The sequence below is a fragment of the Neovison vison genome, chromosome 2 (genome assembly GCF_020171115.1).
Source record: "Neovison vison isolate M4711 chromosome 2, ASM_NN_V1, whole genome shotgun sequence".
In the NCBI taxonomy this organism is placed as follows: Eukaryota; Metazoa; Chordata; class Mammalia; order Carnivora; family Mustelidae; genus Neogale; species Neogale vison.
In genome coordinates, this window is record NC_058092.1 from 42,018,253 (window position 1) to 42,028,438 (window position 10,186).

The 10,186-nt window shown below is 41.3% G+C and overlaps 1 pseudogene; it reads left to right on the forward strand.

The window, feature by feature from the left end:
* Positions 1–1,159: 1,159 nt before the first annotated feature.
* On the forward strand, positions 1,160–1,736 carry LOC122899117 (annotated as a pseudogene).
* Positions 1,737–10,186: the final 8,450 nt, after the last annotated feature.

Consider the following 10,186-nt stretch of genomic DNA (forward strand, 5'->3'; position numbering starts at 1 on the left):
GACTCCATCCCAGGATCCTGGGATCATGACCTGAGCCGAAGGCAGATGCTCAACCACTGAGCCACCCAGGTGCCCCTATTTATTATTATTAGTTTTTTATTTTTTAAAGATTTTGTTTATCTGACAGAGCACACACAAGCAGGGGAAGCAGCAGAGGGAGAGGGGAGAAGCAGGATCTCCACGGAGCACAGAGCCTAATATGGGGCTTGATCCCAGGACCCTGTGGTCATGACCTGAGCCAAAGGCAGACATTTAACCAACTGAGCCACGCAGGTGCCCTAAGATTTCATTTTTGAGTAATTGCTACACCCAAGATGGGCCTCAAACTCACAACCCTGAGATCAAGAGTTGCATGCTCTATGGACTGAGCCAGCCAGGTGCTCCTGTAATATGATTCTTTTCTAACCTCTCATGGTTATAATGTTTTAGTTTATCTGCCAGAGTTTGTTTTATTAAAATGAAGAAAGAGTAAATGGTATATGTTTTTGTTATTATATCTAAGCAGAACCTCGTCTCTCAAAATTCTCTTTACTAAAATAACAAGCAGTTTAAAAATTTTGTGGAAATATTGTCAGGGTTTATGTAAATTTCAGCTTCCATTTTTCATTTTCAATTGAACAAGAGAAACAGCACTTAAAAAGTAATTGAAGCAGAATACTGCCAGTTTGAGAAAAACCTTAAAACTTAAGAATACGTCATCTAAACATTTTTGTGATTCTGGTGATAAAACTGTCCATGGGTGTTTGTTTTTGTTTTTGTATTTTTTTTTAAATTTTTATTTGAGAGAGAGAGAGAAACAGTGAACATAAAGGGAGATGTTGGGAGTGTGGGGAGATAGAGAGGGGTAGAGGACTCCCTCTGAGCAGGGAGCCTGACCAGTTTGATCCCAGGATCCTGGGATTATGACCTGAGCCACTGAAGGCAGATGCTTAACCGACTGAACTACCCAGGCATTTCTGTTTTTGTTTTTAATTAGTAGCTGAAGTAAACTTGTTTTTTTTTTTTTTTGAAAGATTTTATTTATTTATTTGACAGAGATCACAAGCAGGCAGGAAAAGCAGCCAGAGAGTGAGGAGGAAGCAGGCTCCCTGCTGGGCTCGATCCCAGACCCTAGGATCATGACCTGAGCTGAAGGCAGAGGTTTTAACCCACTGAGCCACCCAGGCGCCCCTGAAGTAAACTATTTTTGAGATTATTGTGAGGTCATTCTTGGAAGGTTCTGCTTTATGTCTAAAAAAGAAGGTTGAGCTCTGCGAGGGAGATGCTACTGCAGCTACAGCTCTGGGCTGTAGCTGGGCACCCTGTTCCTGCTCCTGACTCACCACTCTTTGCTCCCTCTCACCAAGAACAAGTCTATCAGGAAGCTGCACTCCTGCTATAGCCATGGCTTTTAAAGACACCGGGAAGGCCCCTGTGGAACCCGAGGTGGTGATTCATCGAATTAGATCTGATCAGCCACAGCCTAAGTACTTGGAGAACGTGTGCGCTGACTTGATCAGAGGTTTAAAGGAAAAGAATCTCAGGGTGAAAGGACCAGTTCTGGTGCCCATCAAGACTCTAAGAATCACTGCAAGAAAAACTTTCTTGTTGTGGTGAAGATTCTAAGATTTGGGATTGTTTTCAGATGAGGATCTACAGTGACTCCTTGATTTGTACAGTCCTTGTGAGATTGTTAGATTACTTTGATCAGTATTGAGCCAGGAGTCAATGTTGAAGTCACTATTGCAGATACTTAAATCAGCCTTTTTAATAAATTATCAGTTGTTAAAAATAAGTAAGAAGCAAGGTTTAGATTCTTTAATCTAGCATAGTCCTTCCTAATTGGTCCCAGCATCATCGTGCCTCACTTCCTATTTCTCTATACCCCACTATCCTGCCTTTTAAAGATTCCAGGTTTGGGATGCCTAGGTGGCTCTGTCCGTTAAGCACCAGACTCTTGATTTCAGCTCAGGTCTTAATCTCAGAGTCATGAGTTCAAGTCTTGCCTTGGGCTCCACGCTGGGCACGGAGGCCCCCTATCCCACCTGCCAAAAAAGAGATTCCAGGTTTATGGAGTTTTCCTTGATTTCTTTTGCCTTGTATTACTTATTTGTGTAATATAAAGTTTTTGTCCACTATGTGCTTTCTGGTAGGTATTTCACATATGTTCTTTCTAATTCATAAAATGACCCTATAATATTCATAGTGTCATGCACGTTTTATAGCTAAGGTAACCGGCATGGAGATTTTTATTGACTTTCCTCAGCCTTCATCCATGATTCAAACCATTTGTCTCTGACTACAAAGTCTACAGTCTTTTTCATCATGTGACCTTCTCCACGTGTTTTGTATTTGTTTCACCTTAAGATAATCCAGCAGTGTCTGGGTGGCTCAGTTGGTTAAGTGTGGACTCTAAATTTTGGCTCAGGTCATGATCTTAGCAGAGATCAAGCCCTCAGTTGGGCTCTATGCTCAGTGGGGAGTCTTCTGGGGGTTCTCTCTCTCCCTCCGCTCCTCTCCCTGCCTCTCTCATTCCCTCTTAAAAAAAAAAAAAAAGATATTCTATAGTGCTTTAGGAAGTATTCATATTAGGAGAGCTCAAGTTTAGTTGGTTGACTTTGGTGGCATTTGCCTTTGAGGTATACTACTGTCATGTAGCTTTTTGTATGAGAAAAAAATGTGGGGTATCTGGGTAGCTTGGTCAGCTTGGGGTCTGACTCTTGGTTTCACCTCCAGTGATGATCTTGGGGTCCTGGGATCGAACCCTGCATAAGATTCTCTCTCTTCTCCCTCTGCCCTTCTTCTGTGCTTGCTTGCTCGCTCTCTCAAAAAAAGAATGTGTAAGTGTATTTTGGGAATTTCAGCTTTCGTGTATATATTTTTGAAATAGATTACTAATTTGCTATTACTAGAAAAATAGTAATAACTGATCTCTGGGCATCATTTTGCTCATCTGAAAATGAGTGGTGGACTAGATGTTAATGCCCCTTCCACATTTTATATTCCATTGAGATTTCCAGGGAACTGAATGAAAAAATAGATGGTGTATGGACAGCTCCAGGCCATGGTGATAGTATCATTAATGAAGAAAGAAAACAGGTGGCAATGGGCTAAGAAAAATAAAACAAGGGACTGTAATTTACATAGAAATTTCCCCTGTAATGAGTAAAGAAACTGTATTTCTAAATAAAGACACAGAAACTCTGGGAATTAGCTGGATGAGTAGTTTTAACTGTTGCTTTTTCCCTCCATACCTGTCACCCACATTCTTCTGTCCTTTCTTGTGATAATTGAGAAAAAAGCATCTAGAGCTGTTTTATGAAAATAACCAGGTCACCAGTAGCACACTTGAAATAAAGCTTTTGTATTGCTCATAAAGTGAGAATTTGGTAATTAAAATGTGAACCCATTATTGTAGATCTTTAGAGAGTTTGTTGATAAAACAAAGAAAGGCATGCTTTGCATTAAAAAAGAATGAAATGCAGTTTAGTGACAACTTTTATATAGCCTTTCTACCCTCAAGGTATTAGAGATGATTATTTTGACATATAGGTAGATAGGTGATGTTTTGACTATTTGGAAAATTGTTAACCAGCTAGAAAATTGTCATTCTTTTCCTCATTAGCTTCTGGAGACCTTGAACAGTGAATTTTGACTTTGGAACTAAACCGTTCTGAGCTGGAAGCAAGGAAGTATTCTTTAGTCAAATAAGTTTGGGTTTTTCAGTATACTATATCCCTCAGAGTTTATAAATACACTTTAGTATTTTATTTTGTTTTTATTTTTTATATTATTATTTTTTTTATTTTTATTATTTTTATTTTATTATTTATTTTATATTATTTTTATTTTTTAAAGAGTTTATTTGAGGGGCGCCTGGGTGGCGCAGTGGGTTAGAGTCTCTGTCTTTAGTTCAGGTCATGATCCCAGGGTCCTGGGATCGAGCCGGAGCCCGACATCAGGCTCTTTGCTCAGCAGGGAGCCTCCTTCCCCCTCTTTCTGTCTGTCTACTTGTGATCTCTGTCAAATAAATAAATAAAATCTTAAAAAAAAAAAAAGACTTTATTTGAGAGGGAGAGAGAGAGCATGAGAGGGGGGAGGGTCAGAGGGAGAAGTAGACTCCTTGCTGAGCAGGGAGCCAGTTGTGGGGGACTCTATCCTTTACTCCAGGATCGTGACCTGAGCTGAAGGCAGTTGCCTGACAGACTGAGCCACCCAGGTGCCCCCATTTTAGCGTTTTAAAAATTGAGGAGTTAAAGAAAGTGGTTTAACTTTTTTCAGCAATATATTATCCAGTTTATTTACTGGTGACCCTCTTTTTCCACATAATACTTAGCAGTGTATTTTTTACTCATTTAGGTGAACTTTTCTCTGTTTTATAAAGCTTCTCACAATATCCATGACTATTTCAACCCTCAGGTGATAGGCCCTGATTACTTCTTGAAGCACCTCTTCTGTTGTTCGTTACTGATAACTTATTAAAAAAATTCTTTTATATTTAGCCAAATGCTGTTTTTCTTTAATATCTGTCCTTTTGTTGTTTTGCTTCCTAAAATTATGTAAAATATATAATTACTCTCATCTTAATACCTGAAGATGCCTTTGCTAGCATAGTGTTTGAAAGCTCAGGCTTTGGAATCAGACTGCCTGGGTTCAAATTTTAGTTCTACTGCTTTTACTATGTGATCTTGGGTGAGTTACTTAACTTCTCTGTGCCCCAGTTTTCTCATCTGTCAAATGGGAATAGCAGTAATACCTTAGTTAATTGAAATGATTCATAAAAGAACTAACTACATAGAATGTTGTTTTTGTCCCTTGGGAAGCAGATATTGAGATGGAGTTTGTAGTGTGAGAGATTTTATGGGGAGTAGATAATGCAGTGGAAGAAAAGGGAGTGCAAGCTGAACTGACCTACAAGGGCCTCAATTTGTGATATAGATTAAAAAAACAACAGCAAAACTCCGCCAATCCAACAGGAAGCTCCAGAGCAAATATCACCTGTTAGAGGATTCTGCATTGGTAAGAAATGGCCAGGTTCTGGTATACCCACCATATTTAGTCACCGGCTAGGAGCTTCCCCAAAAGAGTCTGGACTCATGTGGAAAGCCAAGATGAGCAGCTGGAGGCTGTTACTGTCTCCATGCACCTGAATGCAAGTTTGTTCTTTCTTCTTTTATTTTTATTTATTTATTTTTAAAGATTTTATTTATTTATTTGACAGAGAGAGATCATAAGTAGGCAGAGAGGCAGGCAGAGGGAGAGAGGAAGGGAAGCAGGCTCCCTGCTGAGCAGAGAGCCTGATGTGGGGCTTGATCCCAGGACCCTGGGATTATGACCTGAGCCAAAGGCAGAGGCTTTAACCCACTGAGCCACCCAGGTACCCCTTCTTTTATTTTTTTATTTTTATAAATGCAGGGCCCTGAGATCAAGACCTGAGCTGAGATCAAAAGTTGGATGCTAAACCAACTGAGCCACCCAAACACTCTTTTTCTTTTAAATGCAAGTTCTTTCTTGAAGGGAGATCCAAGTAATTGCCACAGTCCATTTCTTGTCTCGCAGGATCTAGGTCTCCAAACATTCTGAAAGCTGTTCTTACAGCGTTCCATGGACTTCTCTCTCTCTCTCTTATTTTAGTATTTTATTTTTATTTATTTATTTTTTAAAAAATATTTTATTTATGTATTTGACACAGAGAGAGAGATCACAAGTAGGCAGAGAGGCAGGCAAAGAGACAGGGGAAGCAGGCTCCCTGCTTAGCAGAGAGCCCAGTGCAGGCTCTATCCCAGGACCCTGAGATCATGACCTGAGCTGAAGGCAGAGGCTTAACCCACTGAGCCACCCAGGTGCCCCTTAATATTTTATTTTTAAAGTAATCTCTATACCCACGTGGGGATTGAACTCGCAGCTCTGAGATCAAGAGTCTCATGCCGCACTGAATGAACTAGCCAGATACCCTGGACTTCTCTTCTTGATGGGAAACTTCAAAGAAGTGGGTTAGTGAGAATAGGCTTAAGCCCTCCCATTGTGTAGCTGGTCCCAGGACTATAGTGGTTCTCATTGTCTCCTGCACTATTCAGTGTAAACTCCCCTGCCATTAGCTGTCATTTCTGTTGGTCTGGGTGGTTTACCTACTGATATGACCCACCCCTCATTTTTGAGGTATCTGAGAACCATACTGTTCTCAGGCTGGAGTGGTTGCATTAGTCCACTCATAGTCATAACTGGGCAGGGGAGTATCAATCCCCTGCCCAGTTGGATCTCCTCAGATGGATTATCGCGTGTACTCTTTTTTGCTCCTGTTGTGTAACAGCAGATCTACTTCATCTGAGGATGAGGGTTATTTACTCTGACATGATGGGGATTTCTCTTCTTGCCTCTTGGTCCAGGGACACAGAGTCCCAAATGCACTGGCTACAGCTATAACTTATAGCTCAGTGTGACCCTTGACATGTCACCTGGCAAAAGTATGCCCAGGATCTCTAACTCTGGAGCCCAGCATTGTACAGACGGAAAATATAAAGTCCTCCAGTGGATCATTGGGAATGATGGTACGTAGGGGCCATTTCTGCTTCTACCTGTTGGGTTCTCAGACCTGTGTGTTCATCCTACTGGGAGCATAGCTCTGAATCAGTGCATTTGGTGTATCCTAGAGGATAGCACAGCATTATTATCTCTGAGGTGATATATCAGCTGTGTCTTCAGTAGGCCATTTTAATATTGTATAAGGTAGATGCTTTTGTATGGTGCTATATTATGTGGTAAGACCACTGGAGCCCATGGTTATGGGCCTACTGCCATAATCCTTCACATTGTGAAGTGATTCCCTTGGTTAGATGCTATGTTATATGGGATTCCATGTCTGTGGATCAGGTACTCTGTAAGCCCTTTGCTAGTGTTATGGCTGGAGCTCTATGTACAGGAAAGGAAAGCCCATACTTGGAATAAGTATCTGTTGAATACCTGTGGTGATCAATTGCTGCCCTTTTCAAGATGGAATGAATATGATGTGGTAACTGGTAGGTCAGCTTGAGGCATAATGCTATATTGGGGGCTCAATGTTGGTCTCTGTTACTTGCAGATTGGATGTTCAGAGAGGGCGGTAGCCTGATTGGGTTTTGGTAAGTGGGAGTCCATGCCTCCTTCTTTGCTTCTATTTTGGTTTCTGCCACACTGGCTACTTTATTCATGTCCGCATCATGCCAATTCTGGGGTGGCTCATGTCAACTCTCTGAGTCATTTTGTTCACTTGGTTATTCAGTGTCTCTTCTACATTGGATGCTTCTTAGGGAGCATTAACACATGAAAAGAATTTTCACACTTTATCACTGTTACACATTTCCCTGTGTTCATTCATTTGCCTCCACCCATGTCTTCTTATAATAATTTGTAGTCTTTTTCCTTAAAGGCCCCTGACCAGTTAGCCAGTCCATGTGCAATTGCCCATGAGTCTGTATATATTCTCACCTCGGGCCATTTTTCTTTTTACATAAAGTTATGACCAGATGCCTCATTTGAAGCTCTATCCTTGGGAAGATCTTCCCTTTCCACTGTCAAGGTCAGCCCTAAGTGTGGCTGTAATGAAGCTGTTGTTTCTTTTTTCAGCTTGCATTCACATCCTGAGCCATTTATAAGCTATTTATAAGCGAAGCTTTGGCTTTTATCTCTTCCTTGTGCTGGTCGTATAGGAATCCCCCAAACAGCTATAGATGTGAACTAAGGAATGGGTGCTGGAACAATTTTGGTAGTTGTTAGGGAAGTCTTGGCTGTCTACTTATGTATCTTACTTGTGCCCTTTTGTTCTGCTTGGGTTTGATTTTTCTTTTTTAAAGATTTATTTATTTATTTATTTTTGAGAGAGAGAGAGAGAGAGCGAGAGAGAGAGAGCATGCGCACATGAGCATAGGAGCAGAGGAAAGGGGAGAGGGAGAGAGAGAAATAAAACCCCAAGCAGACTTCCTGCTGAGTGCAGAGTCCCATGAAGGGCTGGATCTCATGACCCCAAGATCATGACTTAAGTTGAAACCAAGGGCGGATGCTCAACCTGCTGTACCACCCAGGTGCCCCACTTGGGTTTGATTTTTGATGTACCATTTCCATCTCATAATGGATTGTTTCTGAGCTCACTTGACTTTATAACTTGGAGAGTCCCTTTGAACCCAGCTCATTATGAGCAGTTCTGGACATGTAGTGCGCAATGGTCAAGCAATTTCTTTCCAGAGCCTAGTAGCATGCCTGCATTGTGATTCTCCCATTAAGGCTTGCTATAAACTCTACTGTATCTTTTCCCAATATTTAGACCTCCAACAGGATAGGGACTGCACATACTACAACCTGGACCTGCTATAGCGTTGTTTCCTACTCAAAACTGACAGTAAGCCTTCCATATCACTCAGTACATGGGTTACAGCAATAGTCCTGCCTATAGAATGTGTTGCCCCTAAAGTCTGAAGAAGCCTACCAGATGTTGTGATTCCTTTTTTGTAGTGGGAGATGCAAGATGCAGCAGTTTGTCTTTTGCTTTGGAGGGGATGGGTTGGCATGACTTTGAACTCCTGATTTCCTAAAACTTCACTGAAATGGCTTATCCTCAGATACTTGTAGAGTTTTTCTCCTGCCCTTTGGAGCACATGTATCTTATCATGTACTTCAGTATGCTAGGCATCTCTTGTTTATTTTGCATGATCAGCATGATTAAATGGATCAGTGTGCTGTTTTGAATCTAGTTCTTTTCAGAGTTTATTATGACAGAATAGGAGAATTAATATAGCCCTGAGGCAAAACTGTGAATATATACTATTGTTTATTCCACATGAAAGGAACTGTTTCCGATTGGGATGGAAAAGAACTCATTTACCGAATCAGTAGTTGCATGTCATACACCTGAGGCTATATATATTTATCAGGTATAGCAAACACATTACATTTGGTAGGGGCAGCTGTGGTCACAGCTACTACTTGGTTGAGCTTGTGGTAGTCTCTAATCATTCCCCAGGATCCAGCTGGTTCCTGCAGAGGCATTAAACAAACATATGAAAGGGACCACTACCCCTGCATCTTTGAGATGGCACCTTAAGGGTGGCACGAAACTCTGCTCTTCCTCTTACTTTCTCCCCCCTATAAAGTACTGTTTTTGATTTACTATTTGGTCAAGGTGTGGGGAGATGTATAGATATTTGCAGGTTTCACCTCACTTTTTCCGTTATCATAGTTCTTACTCCAGAGGCCAAGGACTCAGGGTGGGGATTCCCCCAACTTCCAAGGATGCCAATCTTGTTATATTCAGGGCCTGGAAAAATGACTGGTAGGTGGGTATGTAGACCCACTATAAGCTGGACTTTCGCCAGAACTCCATTTATTGCTTAGTTCCTATAATAGGGGAATAATGATATTCTAGGTGTTGATATCAACATCAACTCAGACTCTCTGACCAATAGTTCTTTAAATGTCTGGGTATTTTCTTTTTCCTACTGTATAGTCACTGGAGTAAATAGGCATAGGTGTCATTGGAGAAGAACTTGGGGGTAATCATATATATATATATATATATATATGCATGCACACATACGTATGTCCTTGCTGCTGGGGAACCAGCCACCTCTCTAAGCTGGTGGGTCTGGATTTGAAAACTAGATCAGGAATAGGAATTAGGCAAGGGATGGTAGTTTTTTTTTTGTTTTTGTTTTTAAGATTTTATTTATTTATTTGACAGAGAGAGAGAAATCACAAGTAGGCAGAGAGGCAGGCAGAGAGAGGGGGAAGCAGGCTCCTTGCTGAGCAGAGAGCCCGATTTGGGGCTGGATCCCAGGACTCTGAGATCATGACCTGAGCTGAAGGGAGAGGCTTAACCCACTGAGCCACCTGGGTGCCCGATCGTAGTTTTTTTAATTGAGGCCACCATTCAGCCTTGTGCTTATACATTCTTGCCTTATTTTGATTGTATATATTAAGCAACACTATTGACTACCTATTTTGCTCTAATGACACTGTGTTTTGTTAACTATCTCTACAGCTCCCTGTGGGTCAAGGTTTATTGGCTGTTTCCCATCTTGCCAGTTATGATGATAACTGTGGTCCACTGGCTTCTGGTTTTAAGTGCCACCTCTAGGTTTCTGTTGCTTCAGTGCATCATTATCCCTATTGCTATCAATGAGCCAAACTGTGACAGCCTGTATTTTAGAAGAGGGAACCACTTCTTGGGGATGCTAGT